Source organism: Tupaia chinensis, unplaced genomic scaffold (assembly GCF_000334495.1).
Source record: "Tupaia chinensis unplaced genomic scaffold, TupChi_1.0 Scaffold000601_1, whole genome shotgun sequence".
NCBI classification, from domain to species: domain Eukaryota; kingdom Metazoa; phylum Chordata; class Mammalia; order Scandentia; family Tupaiidae; genus Tupaia; species Tupaia belangeri.
Genome location: NW_006160119.1, coordinates 1,196,454 through 1,205,403, shown reverse-complemented (window position 1 = coordinate 1,205,403; position 8,950 = coordinate 1,196,454).

Here is an 8,950-nt window from a genome sequence, read left to right as displayed (position 1 = left end):
AGCGCGGGGGCAGGGCGGGTTGCTAGGAGACCGGGCGGTGTCGCCGGGGGACTGCCGGGGGAGAACTGCGCGCCCCGACGCGTGGTTCCCCGCCGCCCTGCTCCGGGCGTCAGGACGCCGGTTCGGGCCCCGCGTCGTCGCCAGCGCTTGCTCTTGACGCCCTCTTTGGTCACAGCCCTCCTAGGGTGTGGAAGTGGCGTCTCGGTGCCAGTCTGATGCCCGGCTCCCTGAGGACTTTCCACGTGCTTCCTTGCTGTGTATGTGCCTCTGGACAAAGGTCCACTCAGATCCTTGGTCTTTTTTTCTTTTTAATTTTTCATAGGGCGCTGTGCTTGTTGAAAAGAGAAAGTGAGAAAGCTCTTCCCGCGGGGTCTCCTCTTGGGATTTGGGGCGTGCATGCATTTGTCTAGAGTGGGTTTCGAGGTTCTGGGTCTGGGACTTAAACTGCGTGTCGGCCCTGAGGGATCCAGCTGCCCTGACCACCAGCTGCCAGCTGATGCTTCTTTGTCCATTTTTTTTTTACTTGATTTATCATTTTGTTATTGAGTTGTAAGTGTTCTTTACATATTAGGGATACAAGTCCCTTGTCAGAAATATAACTTGGGGAACCAGCAGTTAGCGTAATGGCTATGTCGCTGGACTTCCACATAGTCGACCACGGTTCGTGTCCCGGACCCGGTGGCTTAAAACTCACGCCGGGCACGTGTGCGTGCATGCCCAAGATCCCGAGAGGAGAATGGAGGAGAAGGGATTGCGGCGTGACCATCCCTCCTGGGGGGTGATTTCTCGCTTTCTGTCTCTATGTCTCTCTGTCTGGCGAGCGCATGTGCCCTATAGTGAAAATCTCTCAAAAAAAAAAAATGTAAAAAAAAAAAAAAGAAATATAACTTGCAAGTATCGTACCTGTGAATTCTCTTTTCACGTTCCTGGTAGTGTCCTTTGAAGCACAGAATGTTTTAATTTAAAGCTAGACATGTTCCATTACCCCTGCAACATCCTCTCCCCTCTTCATCTCAGCGGCAGCACTACGATCCAGTCTTCCTGTGTCCTTGCCAACACTTGCTGCCACCTGTCTTTTCATTACAGCCCTCCTGATGTGAGGGAAGCTTTGATTCCTCAGACTACACACTTGGAAGTCCTAAAGTCACCCTCGACGTCCTTCCATTCTCCTGCTCCTCCACCCTCCATTCCCGCCCAGTCAATAACCACCTGCTTCTGCCGCTTGTTTATGGAACGCACCCCCAGCTCCTTCTGTCCCGGCTCTTCAGGGCCTGTGTCAGACAACTGCCCTGGCCGATGTTGAGATTTTGAAACCTACATGGAAAAGGCATTCCCCAACTGCAATATTATTTTTACACTTATCCATGATTTATTTAGGTCTTTCATGGTTTCATTTTGTGCCCTTAAGTTTCTGCTGTATAGATCCAACTGTTTTTTCCCCCTAGGGACATACTCAGTTATCCAAAATGTTAGTAAGTGAGCAAGTGATCCATTTTCCCCACTTACTTGAAATAGCACGTTTCCCATATACAGTGCGAGCCCCGCCTAGGGGGTGCAATCTGTAGTGTGGTAGGGGGCCTTCCAGGACAAAGGACGATAACAGGCATGTTTAAAATGTAAGTACACATGTGCAGCCTGTGTGACCTTGTGGCCCTGCTGGCAACCTAGCAACTCTGTAACGTCATGTACCGCATATCCAGCCGCCGGGTAACCCAGTCCATGATCCTGTGACGGTCTCTTACCCCATCAGGAGTACGTACGGGAGACAAAGAAGCTAAAACAAACAAAAGGAAGAGCCCCAAGGGATTCAGGGCTCAGTCTTCGGACTTGAATCTGCTCAGCGCTAGCACACGAATAAATCGCTGCTTTCCTGCAAGAACCTCGGTGTCTGTCTCACTGAATATCCCACCGTGGTAGCATCCTGGGCTGCAGTGCTGGAAGTCACGTCCAGCCGTCAGTTTGGGTCCCTGGGTCAGCCTGGAAGCATGCGGGGCACTCGTGCAGGTGCCCGAGACGCTGAGCAGCTGGAGAGCTAGGGGAGGGGCCGTGGCATAACCAGAGGCTGTCAAGGGCTCCCTCTCCCTCTCCCCCTCTTCCTCTCTCTCATATCCATCTCTATCTCTCCACCCTCTCTCTCGTGGACATGCACACACTTTCTATCATTTAAAAATAGTCAATACCATGAATAAAAAATAGAAGAACTTTTCTGGATTAAAAGACTTTTAAAAGACCTAAAATTGAGATGCAATATACGAGCTTCAACTGGACCCAGGATTAGAAACAGCTATAATTGGGAAAATTTGAATATGGATTGAATATCTTAGAGAGAAAGAAAATAGCACAAATGTTTTTGGAAAATCAGTAATTATTTCATTCTGCAATCACTTCTCTGGGTCTTATTCGGAAGCCCTAAACTACCTAACCCAAGGCTATTTCACCCTCACACGCTGACAGTCAAGATAAAGGGCGGGGAGACCTGGGTTCTAATTATCCGGGAATGTATAATCTGGGGTGAAACCCTGCTCTTGAGTTCATGGGAATGCAAGGGCCAAAGAAAGTTTGTTTTTGGTGTTTTGTTGTTTTATTATGCCAGCTAGCACACGAGAGAGAGAGAGAGAGAGAGAGAGAGAGAGAGAGAGAGAGAGAGCCTCCTCCCAGTGGGCCTGGGCATGCCACATTCTTTTCCTCCTGGTCTCCGTTCTGTAAGATTCTGGGCGCGTACAAGCATGTATGTGCACCGTATATGCCGTCGGGATGGGGCTCAAAGTCTGGTCAGTCACGTGGGATCTGGCTCTGTCTGTACGTACTGACCAGGAAGCAGAGCCGGGTTCGGGGAGCTGCGGCGTATTTGTACACAGGTTGTACTCCGACACTGAGTCTAGTGGGGAGAAGGCCATGTGTGTGTGTGTGTGTGTGTGTGTGTGTGTACATTCTGTTGACCAAGGTTTTTGTGAATATTTGGCAATTTCCACGTTTGTTAATATTGACAAATAAACTGCCATTTTTATGCAATTGCACATGTTGTAGGCTCTGCCCGCGCAGCCCCCAAGCCTTCCCCTTCCCGGCCTCCCTGAGCAGCACATGAATCGCAGGTCCTGCTCGGTCTCCCTCTCCTCGCCCAGTGAAATGCAGTCTGCTGGCCCCGCTGCTCTCCTGCCCTCCTGGCCTGGACTACAGAATTACGGGCAGACGTACTGAGCTGCAGGAGCCGCACCCTGGCTCAGCCAGAGTCGCAGCGCAGCGCGCATGCGCCCAGCGAGTGCAGGCCCTGGGACGTGAACCGGTTCCCTGGTGGCTTCGGCATCCATAGCATTCCATGACTGCCGCCCCACTGTGGCCGGCTTCCAGATCTCCTGTTCCATGAGGAAACCCCGCATCCCTTTACTCCACTGTCGGTTGCATTTCTATTATTCGTAACCAAAGATCTTCCTTAGCTGACACAACACTGCAGAAAGTTAACTAATCTATCTTGGTCTAGACCTTTAAAGTCACAGAATTCCCGGAGACCTCACTGCAGAGAGCTTGCAGTCAGGCTGGTAACGGCTCTTACACTGCTCTGACCTTTCCAGGTCTTCTGTTTGCAGCAGGTGAGGGTGCCTAGGGGCTGGAAAGCAAGCGAAGCTCATGGCCTTTAGTCCGTGCGTTTCTAGCAGCTGAATGTGCCGTAGGAATGAAAATGCCCTGAAATGTTAATCGATTCAGTCTGACAGTGCTTGCCGTACCGTAAATCAGTACCATGATGTTTTTGTGAACTGCCGATGAAGACAGTGCTGCTGGGCAGAACCTGACAGTTACTGGAAGGACACGGCTGCTTTAAACATGTTGTTTTTCGTGGAACTCAGAAGGACTGAGCGCCTCACTCCCTTCGGACTGCTCGTCTGCTCTGGGGAAGGATGGGGTCACAATGGTATCAGAGACACCCTAGTCCTCATCAACTAGGATGAGGCTCTCCCTTGGCCAGCCTGGCGGGCGGGAGGTTAAGGGAGCCAGATTCCACATGGCTGGCCCACTGCCCAAGCTCTGGATCTGGCACCCTAAGAAACACAGCAGGCGTGTGTGCCCCAAATTCAGACAGGATGGAGAAATGGAGAAGGAACTGTGTGGTGACCACGCCACATGGGGGTGCTTTCTGTGTGTGTGTTTCTCCTTCTCTGGCAAGCACATGAATCCTCCTCTGGCAAAAATGTTTAAGAATTAAGCTTTGTTTAAGAAACTTTGTTAGCATGTGTGTGCATGCGTGTCAGGGTGAGGGGTGCTTCAAACAGTTTGTGGGAAAATGGAATTAAATTTTTCAGGGCTAAAAATTGACATCGATGTATTTTTTTTTAAAAAATCATACTCTTTTCTATGAAGTTTTTGAAGACCCTCTTTCTCTTCTCTCTCTCTGTCTGTACATACATACATATGTATTATGTATAATATGTTATATATATGTATATATTGGCATCTGATTAAAATCTATACATTCTAGTTATCAACTGATGCGCAAGAAATTACCCCACAACTTAGTGGTGTAAAGTAACTTTTTACAATGTGTCTTATGGTCTCTGTGGACCCAGAATTCACAGAGACAGCCATCTTTGCTCCACGGTGTCTGAGTCCTCCACTGAAGGGTCGAACGCATCTGAAGGCTTTTCTCTGCGCTGGAGGGCCCATGCACTGGTCAGAGGGACATGGACAGGGGAGGAGATGCCCCACGGGAGCCATCATGCAGAATCCCTTCTCCTTCTCCAGCTCCCCCGGGACCTTGGGCACGCATGCACGTGTGTCTGGAGTGTTTTTCACACAGCTGGGCTCGCAGCTTACACGGACAGCCGGCTGCCTTAACCGTCAGGCCCCGAGCCAGCCCGCGGAAGGCTCCTACTGGCAGGTCCGAAGTGGGGCACTGGTTGTGGGAGAGGCCGGATGGGGTCCCCGGCCACAATGTCCACACGTAGCCCATCCTAGGTTCCCCAGCCCGGGGCGGGGGCAGGGCAGGCAGAGCAAGCACTGGGAGAGAGCCGGGAGAACCCAGCTGCCCTGGAACAGCGTCATATGCACCACCTCGCATGCGCGAGGCAGTAAAAGGGAACACCCGGGTTCCCGGGAAAGGAACACGGTTCTCCTCTCCAGCAGACACCGCCATCACCCCAGGCATTTCAGGGTCACATCATAAGAGAGCAGGTAAGATACGGGGTGCATGGACGCCATCCTTGGGAACCCGGTGTGGCATGCCGCTCTGCCCAGGCTCCCACAGACAGCCGGCCATGCAGGGCTTGATTATACCGGCCATGGCCAGAGACGTGCTCGACCGGGGGCAGAGGGGCAGAGGGCAGAGGGCAGAGGGGCAGAGGGGCAGAGGGCAGAGGGGCAGAGGGGCAGAGGGCAGAGGGGCAGAGGGGCAGAGGGCAGAGGGGCAGAGGGGCAGAGGGCAGAGGGGCAGAGGGGCAGAGGGCAGAGGGGCAGAGGGGCAGAGGGCAGAGGGGCAGAGGGGCAGAGGGCAGAGGGGCAGAGGGGCAGAGGGCAGAGGGGCAGAGGGGCAGAGGGCAGAGGGGCAGAGGGGCAGAGGGCAGAGGGGCAGAGGGGCAGAGGGCAGAGGGGCAGAGGGGCAGAGGGCAGAGGGGCAGAGGGGCAGAGGGCAGAGGGGCAGAGGGGCAGAGGGCAGAGGGGCAGAGGGGCAGAGGGCAGAGGGGCAGAGGGGCAGAGGGCAGAGGGGCAGAGGGGCAGAGGGCAGAGGGGCAGAGGGGCAGAGGGCAGAGGGGCAGAGGGGCAGAGGGCAGAGGGGCAGAGGGGCAGAGGGCAGAGGGGCAGAGGGGCAGAGGGCAGAGGGGCAGAGGGGCAGAGGGCAGAGGGGCAGAGGGGCAGAGGGCAGAGGGGCAGAGGGGCAGAGGGCAGAGGGGCAGAGGGGCAGAGGGCAGAGGGGCAGAGGGGCAGAGGGCAGAGGGGCAGAGGGGCAGAGGGCAGAGGGGCAGAGGGGCAGAGGGCAGAGGGGCAGAGGGGCAGAGGGCAGAGGGGCAGAGGGGCAGAGGGCAGAGGGGCAGAGGGGCAGAGGGCAGAGGGGCAGAGGGGCAGAGGGCAGAGGGGCAGAGGGGCAGAGGGCAGAGGGGCAGAGGGGCAGAGGGCAGAGGGGCAGAGGGGCAGAGGGCAGAGGGGCAGAGGGGCAGAGGGCAGAGGGGCAGAGGGGCAGAGGGCAGAGGGGCAGAGGGGCAGAGGGCAGAGGGGCAGAGGGGCAGAGGGCAGAGGGGCAGAGGGGCAGAGGGCAGAGGGGCAGAGGGGCAGAGGGCAGAGGGGCAGAGGGGCAGAGGGCAGAGGGGCAGAGGGGCAGAGGGCAGAGGGGCAGAGGGGCAGAGGGCAGAGGGGCAGAGGGGCAGAGGGCAGAGGGGCAGAGGGGCAGAGGGCAGAGGGGCAGAGGGGCAGAGGGCAGAGGGGCAGAGGGGCAGAGGGCAGAGGGGCAGAGGGGCAGAGGGCAGAGGGGCAGAGGGGCAGAGGGCAGAGGGGCAGAGGGGCAGAGGGCAGAGGGGCAGAGGGGCAGAGGGCAGAGGGGCAGAGGGGCAGAGGGCAGAGGGGCAGAGGGGCAGAGGGCAGAGGGGCAGAGGGGCAGAGGGCAGAGGGGCAGAGGGGCAGAGGGCAGAGGGGCAGAGGGGCAGAGGGCAGAGGGGCAGAGGGGCAGAGGGCAGAGGGGCAGAGGGGCAGAGGGCAGAGGGGCAGAGGGGCAGAGGGCAGAGGGGCAGAGGGGCAGAGGGCAGAGGGGCAGAGGGGCAGAGGGCAGAGGGGCAGAGGGGCAGAGGGCAGAGGGGCAGAGGGGCAGAGGGCAGAGGGGCAGAGGGGCAGAGGGCAGAGGGGCAGAGGGGCAGAGGGCAGAGGGGCAGAGGGGCAGAGGGCAGAGGGGCAGAGGGGCAGAGGGCAGAGGGGCAGAGGGGCAGAGGGCAGAGGGGCAGAGGGGCAGAGGGCAGAGGGGCAGAGGGGCAGAGGGCAGAGGGGCAGAGGGGCAGAGGGCAGAGGGGCAGAGGGGCAGAGGGCAGAGGGGCAGAGGGGCAGAGGGCAGAGGGGCAGAGGGGCAGAGGGCAGAGGGGCAGAGGGGCAGAGGGCAGAGGGGCAGAGGGGCAGAGGGCAGAGGGGCAGAGGGGCAGAGGGCAGAGGGGCAGAGGGGCAGAGGGCAGAGGGGCAGAGGGGCAGAGGGCAGAGGGGCAGAGGGGCAGAGGGCAGAGGGGCAGAGGGGCAGAGGGCAGAGGGGCAGAGGGGCAGAGGGCAGAGGGGCAGAGGGGCAGAGGGCAGAGGGGCAGAGGGGCAGAGGGCAGAGGGGCAGAGGGGCAGAGGGCAGAGGGGCAGAGGGGCAGAGGGCAGAGGGGCAGAGGGGCAGAGGGCAGAGGGGCAGAGGGGCAGAGGGCAGAGGGGCAGAGGGGCAGAGGGCAGAGGGGCAGAGGGGCAGAGGGCAGAGGGGCAGAGGGGCAGAGGGCAGAGGGGCAGAGGGGCAGAGGGCAGAGGGGCAGAGGGGCAGAGGGCAGAGGGGCAGAGGGGCAGAGGGCAGAGGGGCAGAGGGGCAGAGGGCAGAGGGGCAGAGGGGCAGAGGGCAGAGGGGCAGAGGGGCAGAGGGCAGAGGGGCAGAGGGGCAGAGGGCAGAGGGGCAGAGGGGCAGAGGGCAGAGGGGCAGAGGGGCAGAGGGCAGAGGGGCAGAGGGGCAGAGGGCAGAGGGGCAGAGGGGCAGAGGGCAGAGGGGCAGAGGGGCAGAGGGCAGAGGGGCAGAGGGGCAGAGGGCAGAGGGGCAGAGGGGCAGAGGGCAGAGGGGCAGAGGGGCAGAGGGCAGAGGGGCAGAGGGGCAGAGGGCAGAGGGGCAGAGGGGCAGAGGGCAGAGGGGCAGAGGGGCAGAGGGCAGAGGGGCAGAGGGGCAGAGGGCAGAGGGGCAGAGGGGCAGAGGGCAGAGGGGCAGAGGGGCAGAGGGCAGAGGGGCAGAGGGGCAGAGGGCAGAGGGGCAGAGGGGCAGAGGGCAGAGGGGCAGAGGGGCAGAGGGCAGAGGGGCAGAGGGGCAGAGGGCAGAGGGGCAGAGGGGCAGAGGGCAGAGGGGCAGAGGGGCAGAGGGCAGAGGGGCAGAGGGGCAGAGGGCAGAGGGGCAGAGGGGCAGAGGGCAGAGGGGCAGAGGGGCAGAGGGCAGAGGGGCAGAGGGGCAGAGGGCAGAGGGGCAGAGGGGCAGAGGGCAGAGGGGCAGAGGGGCAGAGGGCAGAGGGGCAGAGGGGCAGAGGGCAGAGGGGCAGAGGGGCAGAGGGCAGAGGGGCAGAGGGGCAGAGGGCAGAGGGGCAGAGGGGCAGAGGGCAGAGGGGCAGAGGGGCAGAGGGCAGAGGGGCAGAGGGGCAGAGGGCAGAGGGGCAGAGGGGCAGAGGGCAGAGGGGCAGAGGGGCAGAGGGCAGAGGGGCAGAGGGGCAGAGGGCAGAGGGGCAGAGGGGCAGAGGGCAGAGGGGCAGAGGGGCAGAGGGCAGAGGGGCAGAGGGGCAGAGGGCAGAGGGGCAGAGGGGCAGAGGGCAGAGGGGCAGAGGGGCAGAGGGCAGAGGGGCAGAGGGGCAGAGGGCAGAGGGGCAGAGGGGCAGAGGGCAGAGGGGCAGAGGGGCAGAGGGCAGAGGGGCAGAGGGGCAGAGGGCAGAGGGGCAGAGGGGCAGAGGGCAGAGGGGCAGAGGGGCAGAGGGCAGAGGGGCAGAGGGGCAGAGGGCAGAGGGGCAGAGGGGCAGAGGGCAGAGGGGCAGAGGGGCAGAGGGCAGAGGGGCAGAGGGGCAGAGGGCAGAGGGGCAGAGGGGCAGAGGGCAGAGGGGCAGAGGGGCAGAGGGCAGAGGGGCAGAGGGGCAGAGGGCAGAGGGGCAGAGGGGCAGAGGGCAGAGGGGCAGAGGGGCAGAGGGCAGAGGGGCAGAGGGGCAGAGGGCAGAGGGGCAGAGGGGCAGAGGGCAGAGGGGCAGAGGGGCAGAGGGCAGAGGGGCAGAGGGGCAGA